We start from the raw sequence: 10149 nt of genomic DNA, 5'->3' as shown, positions 1-10149 counted from the left end.
CAGCAGGAAAGCAACCTACTTTCCTTTTTGCCATAGAATATAAATTCTCATGAAATGGTTATTGTAATGTGTCCAGATTTGTTTATCTGGCTAGTTCTTTTTCTCATGGCTTTGAGTCAAAAACAAAAAATCAAAAGGTTGAAATTATTGCTTGTTCTGATTATACATTTTAGGAGTACATCACCTACTCCCTCACAAGCTGTTTGCAGTTAATACAGCGTCACTATTTTTCACCAGTATTGTATCTTTAAATGTCAAGAATCAGATGTCTGCTCTTGGAGCTATCATACTGCCGGTGAATGTTTGTGGCAGGAACATGGATCAGAAAATATTAAAACTGTTTCATTCTTAGGAGAGCTGTGGATAGCTTTTATGCACTTTAAACGAAGCACTTATGGCACATCTAAGTGTTTGTGTAAGATGGAACAACGTTGCAGAGAGAAGAGAGAAGACCATGAGGAAAAAAGAGGTTTGCTAAGAGGATTTGGTTTCATTTTAATGTAGTGGGGCTCTTGTCTATTTGTATAGAAACTGTAGCAAGTTTTCTCATATGTGTGCTTTAATGAGACAGTCAGCTTCCACATTCTGTTGTTTAAGTGTGTATGCAGAGAAAGCGTAGGACTGAGGCGTCTGCATTTAAAAATCAATCTTAAAAGGTTTTATTGAATATCATGCAAAATAATTTTGAGTGCTAGTGTCTGGGACACTGTTTTAAATGTACAGAAGTGGATCTGTGTATTTTCTATTAATTGTTAGGAGAGTGGTGTGGGGGGAGAGGGGACAATATGAATGCTCAGTGTGTATTTACAGCTCTGCACATGAACTGGGGAGGGAGAGGGGTTTCAAAATAACCTCAGGTTGCAACCTTTTGAAGGTTTTTTGTGTGTGTGTGTGTGTTAAGTCTCTTTTGCCTGAATTTTGTGAGTGAGAAGAAATTGTAACTTTAAGCTTGATAGTTGTGGTTACTATGGACTCTCAGATTTCTTTTGTTGATGTTTTTGTTTACTCCTTCAATCTTCCTCTCAGGTTTAGATAAAATAGCTGACAATTCAGTGTGTGACCAGATGGCCAGAAAAGAGCAAAAAACTGTGCCAGCATCAGCTTTAAATGAACACCTCCATAGGGACTTTTAGATAATGTTTTAACTGACTCTTGAAGTGGAATTAGAGGATATTATCTGTGTCTATTTGAAAATATGTCCAACAATTTTCAAGGACAAGAATTAGAATAAGCAAATTCTCACTTAGAATAACTAAATTCTCACTATGTTTCCCATCCTCACTGGTAGTTTTATTTTGTTTTTCATTTAATTTCATTTTTTCTAATTGTATGCTTCTTTGTAAAAGTCAAGGAAATATAACTGGTTTGAAATAGTTTTCAAAAAAAGGAAAAGCTTAAATAGGCTTTGATTAACATTGGAAATAATATTCAAACAGAGTAGGGTAGATTTGAGGAAGCAGGTCAAGATTATTATTATCTCTTGGCAGCTTAAGAGGATGATAAATGGATAGCGATAATAAAAAGTCGGTCTATTTTGAATGCATCCCATTGCATTTCTCTTCACTATATCATTTATCTTTTTACACTACAAGCCCTTTGGGGCTTGGACTTTGTTCTCTTTTGTGTTTCCACAGTGCCCAGCACAATGGGATGCAGGACTTGAGGCCTTTTGACTGTCCTGCAATTTAAATATATATATTAATAGCAGCGGAGTATTACTCCGTTAGTGGACTGCAGAGATATTCTGTATATCTATTATTTTCCTGGTGACCTTCTCATCATTGTACCAAAAAGCTGGTGTCCTATGTTAGAACAATTAGAAATGCATTAAATAGATGAAAGCTGCAAATTTGTGACAATACCGGACAACCCTGATGATTATTTTAATTATTGTGGTGTTTCTTTTTTGCTTTATTTAGCTCATTAAATGTTAAATAGATGCTTTTATCAACTCACTTGTAATTTAAGCTGTTGTTTATGGCTCAGGACATAAGCTCCTTGAAAGATGCAACTATTTTGTTCATGCAAACTGTTCTTGTGATAGTATCTAAATAAAATGAAGGAGTGACTTTTTTTCAACTCAGCCTATTCAGGATTATTTTCTTTATCCTGATAGATCTGAGTATATCAGAGATCACAGATGACATTGACTTCACATTTGCTTGTAAAGACTTTTATCACAAAAGTATCTGGGTGAATTCTTAATGTAAAAACATGGAAATGACACACAATTATCTCACTTGATGTGATATTTTCCACTTCCAGTGCTCTGTGGAAGGACTTGGCAGTCGTTTGTGTTACAGATGGGCTTATTTCTCATAATTTTGAATTTGGATCGAGTGCAGAGTCCTCCTGCACTGCACAGTCTTTCCTTACCCCAGCAGGTTCCACTTCCAGCCTGGATGCTGAAGTGGGAGAGGCTTGGCTCAACACTGTGCATCTTTAGAAAGAGGTGTTAGCTACTGAACTAGTCTAAAGACTGTCAAACAAACCTTATCCTCTCACCTGTGTCTCCAGAATGAAATTGTACTTTTCTCTTTATTTCTGCTTTCAAGAATGAGGAGCTGGATTTTAGAAAGACAGGGTCCTTCTTTTGAGCTGCTTCTTACTTCAAGAAAGTGCTTTTATTTGATCCAGGCTTACTGTTGAACTAATTTGAAGGAAGGTGAGAAGGAACTGTTCATGTTTTCTCCAAATTCTTCTTCAAAATGGTTTTCCTCCCTTGAAAGGATAATTTATAAAGGAGTGGGCAGCCTCCACTTCTCTGGTAGCTTATCCTCTGGAAAAAATTAAAATTAAGCGAGACTATTGAAGACAAAATGTAGGCAGCAGTCTTCTTCTGCAGACAGTAGGGTCTAAGCACATGGGTAGATATTTTTTACACTCTTGTTTTCCATGAATTCATGATTGTTGAAGCTAATAGAGTATCACAGAATCACAGAATCACAGAATCACAGAATCACAGAACGTTAGGGATTGGAAGGGACCTCAAAAGATCATCTAGTCCAATCCCCCTGCCGGAGCAGGAACACCTGGATGAGGTTGCACAGGAAGGCGTCCGGGCGGGTTTTGAATGTCTCCAGAGAAGGAGACTCCACAACCTCTCTGGGCAGCCTGTTCCAGTGCTCTGTCACCCTCACGGAGAAGAAGTTTCTTCTCAAATTTAAGTGGAACCTCCCGTGTTCCAGCTTGTGCCCATTACCCCTTGTCCTATCATTGTTTGTCACTGAGAAGAGCCTGTCTCCATCCTCGTGACACTCACCCTTTAAATATTTATAAACATGAATGAGGTCTCCCCTCAGTCTCCTCTTCTGCAAACTAAAGAGACCCAGCTCCCTCAGCCGCTCCTCATAAGGGAGATGCTCCACTCCCTTAATCATCTTTGTAGCCCTACGCTGGACTCTCTCCAGCAGTTCCCTGTCCTTCTTGAACTGAGGGGCCCAGAACTGGACACAATATTCCAGATGCACTGCAGAGTTTGTCTTCTATTATAGTTTTGCTGTTCAATATTCCCTGTAATTACTATTCTCATTGTCCTTGGTCCATTCATTAAGAAACAGAGAAAAATACAAAGGATGACATCTTTCATATTATTCCTCCTTTCTTCTTATGTGAGTCAGTCATATGTTTTCTTTTGACTCCATTTGATGAGACTGAAGTCAGTTGTGGCAGATAACTGGGGCTGAAGATAGATATTTTACTTCTGAAAACTGAAGTGCAGTAGGTGGGGACAGCGGTGCAGTCACCCAGCTCCGCATTTGCATCGCTTGTCCCTTGGTAGGAGACTGTCAGAAATACCATAAAAAATATAAGCCAGGTTTCTGGGTGTAATCATTTTCTGGTGGCAAAGTGCTCTACTTCATACTGTGCTCAGTTTTCTGTGTGACGGTTGTCTGTAATGTGCATTATTATAGAATCATAGAATCATATCATTTGTAGTGTTCAGAAACTCGTACCGTTAGATTGATTTGCTTTCCAGTCTCAGTACAAGTCATTTCCACAGTTTACTAGGAGGTACCACTCCATCCCAGCCTCTTTCTCTTGCCTGTGTCTGTGGATGACCAAACAAAGGGCGTTGCCATAGGTCAGGTTGCTGATAAGGACAAGTATCTGTCATATGATTTGTTAACACAGTATGTTAAACTACAAAGTCTTTATCCTTATGACACAACAATTTATGTTAAGTCTGTTGTACTGGGCTTATCTATGCAACTTTTATCTGCATTTGCAGTTATTCACTACTTTTTCCTCATTTGTAGTGTTTGCATTTCTGTTGCAACTACCATATTCAAATTAATCTTACAGTACGTCCTTGTATATATATGGAAGTTGTATTTTAGTAGCCATTAATATTGACCTCCCATTTTTCATTTATATGAAAACCTGCCTTTTTCTCTCTTATTCCATTAGAAACCGAAAATGAATGAAGCATATGTAATCTCCCCTTCAGTTTTCCAGGCAGAACTACAAGGTATATGGAGTATAAGTTTCAAACGTTTTTACTGAGCTCATATGAAACATACTTCTCAGTAAAGCTAGTGAAACAATTTAAATAACTGTAAAATAAAATGTCAAATGTTGTCATATATCCTAGGCCAGCTTCCAAATAATGGAATAATCATGAAAACGGTGGAAAATTCTTAAATGTTCATGAATTTTAAAATAAACTAGTGTCTAAGATCATTAAAACTGAAAAAATATAAGTCACAGAAAGCTAATTTATTTTAGTTCTAAAATGGCTATGTGATGAGTAATCTGAATAATGAATAAAGTTAGAGCATTTCTGGGCACTTGGAAATAGAAATAAAACAAAAAATAGTTTATTTACCAAAAATATGTTAATAACCAATAATTCCATTGAACTTACATCTTGGTTATTTTAGCCTACCTGCAAACTTACCCAAGATGTCTTTGCTATGTTCAGATAAATATATATGAGAGTATTTCAGTATAGCCATCCTCCTCATCTTTGCAGTCCTTTATTTTACCTTATAAAAAAGTAAGAAATTGTCATCTGAGTTGGTGAGAATGATCTTGCTACATATTTCACCTTAACAACTGCAGTGTTCTCATTCATTTAATTAAAACATAGTCTGACCTTTGGTGTCTGAGCAATGCAGCAATGGGGCCACCTAAGTACTAAGAGGGCTATTTTACAGCAATGTCAATACTTCACATTTAGCTGCAATTTTATCTACCCATGTTCCTTAGTTAGTAATTTTCTATCCTTTAGTTTTATCACCATTCTGTGACTTCTTAGTATTGAATATACTGGCACTAATCTTGTTTTTATTCTAGATTAACTTAAAGAGTTACTGTTGGTTCATTCTTATAACATCCCTATGTTCTAATATTGTGTCTATTAATGAACATAATTCTGGCAGCTGGATCCCCATTTTGTGTTGCTAGCATACCTTATATAGGATTTACCGACATACTTGAGTGAAGCTATGTTACACATACTGTTATGTCAGAAATGTTTATGGAAATTATGGGTGCACATAATAGCTGGCATTTGGCATCTCTTTAAGTTCTTTTTGATATAAACATGGATCAGATTTGACTCAGTCCTGGCTCTGACTCCTTTCTGTAGCCTTAAATATCTGCAGCAGTCTAATCTTATTAATTTCAGTAATTCCACTGAAAAAAAAAGCCAAAACCACCCAAAATCTTCAAGACAAATCAAATCCAGCAAAGAGGATCACTTCAGTCTGCATCGGAGTTTGGAATCACTAACTTTTCTTGCAGAGACATGCAAAGTAGATGGGGGAAAAAAAGCAATGACTGGTGATATGTTTTCCTCAGTCAGTGCAAAGTAATAAGGAATATTTCTCCTACATCCAGTTATTGGGGTTTTTTGTTTCAGAAATGAAATCTGTAGTACAAATCCTGAGTGGGGAGTACTACAGTGCCAGAAGAGTGGTTTGAGCTGGGGGCAGCAATTTCTGTTCTGCCCTGCAAATGCTCTCGCCCTGTGCTAGGTGCATGGCTGAGCTTCTGTCACTAATTAATTAAGCAAAAAGAACATGAACCTGTTGTATATTGTTTGTCCTTTCATCCTCTTACCCTGAGCCTGTGTAATGGACTGTCTTATCTGGATAGAAGGCAAAGAGATAATATGACTTCAGATAGGTATGTATTTCTTTCACCAGAGGCTAATCAATGTGCCATGCAGCTGGATAAGGCACTGTGACAGTTCTGATGGGCCAGAGCTTCCCAAGACAGTCTTTTAATTGTCTCTAAGGGTCATTTATGCAAATAAATGTGTGTCTAACTTTGTTTTACTGACATTACATCAGCCTGCTAATCAGTTTGTTAGGAAATCTTTGAGATCTCTTGGTCTCTAGCAAGTCAGTTCCCGGAAGATGAGATTCAAGACTATGACCTTGATTTGATATCCAGTGAGATACTACTACTGTAGAGCAGAAGTGACAGTATGGAGTCACTGAGATGTCACACTATCATGTTCTTAAACTGGGAAAGTTTCCTTAGAGCTGAATGAAGGCTTCTTACACAGGTATATTTCATTGCCGATATCCAAAAGAAAGCATTGTGGAAGTTGCAGTGAAGTCTGGCCATTGTACACTAGAATGTGGCTGAAGCTAATAGCCAGCTGGAGATGAGAGCGTAACTGTATTACTTACAGTTGCTGCCTGCGAGAGCACAACATTAGCAAAGCACTAGAGATTATCCAGTTACAGTCAGCCAACAGAAACAGCATAAGGGCTGTTTCTCAAAATGCTCTCCTCACCACATCTGTTTTCTTCCAAGGATTCAGATTCAGCTACGTGTTCTCCATCCACGAGCCCGTTCCCTGCTGGCTGCTTGATAGGGACTTACGGTCATGTGTAGTGAAAGATAAAATGACATCTCACCTAACAGTATTGGCATTTGATGCCAAATTGTCACTGTATTCAGGTGCTGAAATTATTAGAGAGAGAACTGATTAATCCTAAAAGAAGATATCTAGAAGTAAAAGAACATTTCTCCATTGCTAGTCATTGAAAGTGTCCTTTCAGGGATTGGTATTCAGGTTAACAGTCTTCTGTACTTGGGCAAGGAGCCATATCTCATTATAATCAACTGCAATGAAAGCTTCGAGGATATTGAAAAAGGTGAATATGACTGTCTGCCCTCTGCCACAGAAATACCATTCATAAGTATCACTGAAGCAGTCTCAATTTGAGGTCCTGGCTGAGAGTCCTGCTATACGACCTTCAGTTATGTTTCCTTCAACGGATAGATGTGCTTGTTGGTGTTTGGCTTCTTTTCTGCAGAACGTGTTTTGGGGTGCAAATTTGCAAGGATTTTGGCAGGAATCATTGTATCCCACATGGCTCTCTTTTTGGTTGGTTGGATTTTTATGCGTAAAACAGGAAGAGAAAATTTATCTGGAATAAAGGCGTGTTTGTTTTTTGTAGGAGACAGACATTCCTCTTCGTAAAACAGGATGTGAATCAGATGGACAATCTAGTGATCAAGGCACCTTCTGAAAATAATAAACTGGAGCAGTGCTTGAAGAATTTTGTGTATTGACTTATTCTATGGGGATTCATACTGTTTTAGAAGACTTTCAAAACTACTGTTATGTGAATGAAGATTGCAGTTCTTCACACTGCCTGTTCAGGTTTGATGCAAGTTGTGGGTGTTCAGGATTGAGGAAGTCATGTTCTGTCTATTTTGGACAGAATATTTGTCTTGGCTGTTAATTCTCTTCATTTAAAAAAATACAGAGCTAAGTCAGCTAAATTATAGTAGAATTTATAGTAGAAGCTCATTGCTGAAATAATAACTGAGTTGCTGCCGATACTTAGAATATTAAGCTTGTCCTAAATGGAAAAAACCTTCCTATCTGCCTCTTTGAAAACTCTTGAAGCTTATTAAACATATATTGTTTAAGATTTTTAAGGCTTCATTTTTTGCATACTTCAATGATTCTTAATGCATGCACATTGATAGAAAGAAATACTACTCATCTGTATTGGTGTGATTAATTCAATATTCATGAGTGCTAGAAATAGGCTTAGTAAGTGGAAGATGGCAATTGAAACTTCCTTAACAGCACACAAAAGAGGCATAATAATGGCTAAGAAAACCAAATTGCATGGGCTTGAAAATCTGCACTGAGCAGTCATTAAGCATTGTTCTTCAGTTGTGTGATTTCATTTCATTAAGTATTTGCATACTAACAGAAAGCTAAAGTTACAAGTCTACTGCTGTGAGCGATGGTTAGCCACTCCTTCCAGTCCTTGTGTTTACTTCTGTAGTCATCCACATTGCTTGGGCAAAGCACAGGGAGAAGCTTTAATGGTTTCAGCTGCAATAAACCAAATCAAACTAAAGATCAATAATGAACTTAATTTGCTATAGAGACAGTCTGTTTGCTATTTCATCCAGTAAGGTAAGTTAATAACAATTTTGGAAAAAAAAAATAAGGAAATTACATATTCTAATTTTATTGTTTAGATATTGAATAAAAAGTGTTTTATTTACCTTTGTCCTTATATATGGGGTTTATTTCACATATCACTATGTGTGAGCTTTTGAAATGAATGTTTGAAAATTGGGGAGTCAATATTTCTGCTTAGTTTTTTTCCTTGGGGACCTAGACAATCTATTACAAAAATACAGTTCCTTTGTATCAAAAACTTGACCAGTCAGTCCAGCCTGGCTAATGACAGTGTGAACACTTCCAGAGCAATATAATTTAGTTAGAGATCAGGACAGGTAATCTATACACTAAATGAAACTAAATCCAGGTAAGATGTTGGCTGGTAGCAGTATGTTATCTGTGTAGTCTAGTCTGTTTACAAAAAGAATCTTATATATGCCACTTAATCAGAGGAAAGAAACTACAGTCAGGCTTAGTTTTCATACTTGTAACAAACATTTTATTTGTAGGTGTATGCTGAAGTCTTTGTTTCAGTAAGCTGCCTGGCTCAGAGGCCTTTGCTGAATATTTTCTATATATTTTCAAGTAATAATGTTGATCTGTTTCACTGCACTTTTTGTGTAAGTGCAATCTCTTGAATTTTAGACTGGTAAAGAAAGAACTCTACATTATCTTAAAGATCATTTGCAGAATGAAATGTTTCCAGAATCTCTATTACTTCAACAGTGTGAATAATAATAGTTCTATTTTAAGAAAAGCAATTATGTTCATTGTTAGATCTGAGTTTAGCTCTTCCTTCTTTTTCATGAGACTAAAATAAATCTCCAAGTGATGTTCCTGCTTGGTATTTTGATACTGAAAAATTGGTATTGCTAAGATAATTGGATAATATGATTTTCTTAAAAGCATGAAACAGCTTTATCTCAGGTATATCAGTCTTAATGCCGTTAATCCTCTAAGGCAGCAGATACTGTGCATATGCACTTGTGTGCAGAGTAGTATGTGATCTTGCAAAATATAATATTGACCATTCAAACAAAGTAAGAGCCTGTGGGAAAATTTGTGTAGACCTCCTAAATGAAAAAAAAAAATTTTTAAAAAAGAGCTGGAGGTTCACATAGACACTTTTCCCAGCATTTTTCCTGAACAACAGAAGGAACACACTACAGTATGTTTAGTACCATTCATGTAGAAACAGAGTGCAGAAAATAACATGATCAATTTTATTTTCCTTATCTTTACTTTTGAGAGGGCTTTATGTTTTACTTCTTTCCCATGATATGAAACACTTCACTGTGACAGTAAATTGCATTGTCTGCTATGAGCTGTTACAGCCATTCCTTTTAGGCACCAAAGAAAGCACTCTGAAAATCAGGTCAGTTATTTTACTAAGTATTGCTTGAGGTACTTGACTATAGGCACAGAAGTATTAAAAAGTTGACATTATTTTATCTGCCTCTATTTTCTGAACAGCAAAATAAGTACAATAAAAGCAAATGCTGAGCATTAAGGGTTGTTTGTCCTACACTGGTAATATACAGACAGTGCTCTGAGGTCCTTTCGCTAAAAAACACTACAGCTGTTAATAGCCAAAGAAAAAAATCTACTACTTCTGAACCATTTCTTTACCTTGCAAGGGCTTTCTACCAGTTACATGATGTCTTACTGCCTTCTCCTATTCCAGCTTTTGAAATCAGAGTTCCTGACTCCTGTGAAACTGAAATAAGATAGAGGGGAACTGGACCCAAATTTCTTTC

At 36.8% G+C, this 10149-nt stretch overlaps 1 protein-coding gene across 1 annotated transcript in view; it reads left to right on the top strand.

Moving 5' to 3' along the window:
• LOC104545672 (disks large-associated protein 1-like) overlaps positions 1–10149 on the top strand; it is a gene marked incomplete at its 3' end in the record, with an annotated part of 16176 nt that overhangs the window by 1463 nt on the left and 4564 nt on the right. The gene's annotated exons all lie outside the window — the stretch shown is intronic.

The sequence above is a fragment of the Mesitornis unicolor genome, unplaced genomic scaffold, assembly GCF_000695765.1.
Source record: "Mesitornis unicolor isolate BGI_N332 unplaced genomic scaffold, ASM69576v1 scaffold9648, whole genome shotgun sequence".
NCBI classification, from domain to species: domain Eukaryota; kingdom Metazoa; phylum Chordata; class Aves; order Mesitornithiformes; family Mesitornithidae; genus Mesitornis; species Mesitornis unicolor.
Note: the sequence above shows the minus strand (reverse complement) of the source record. Positions and strands in the feature narration are given on the sequence as shown.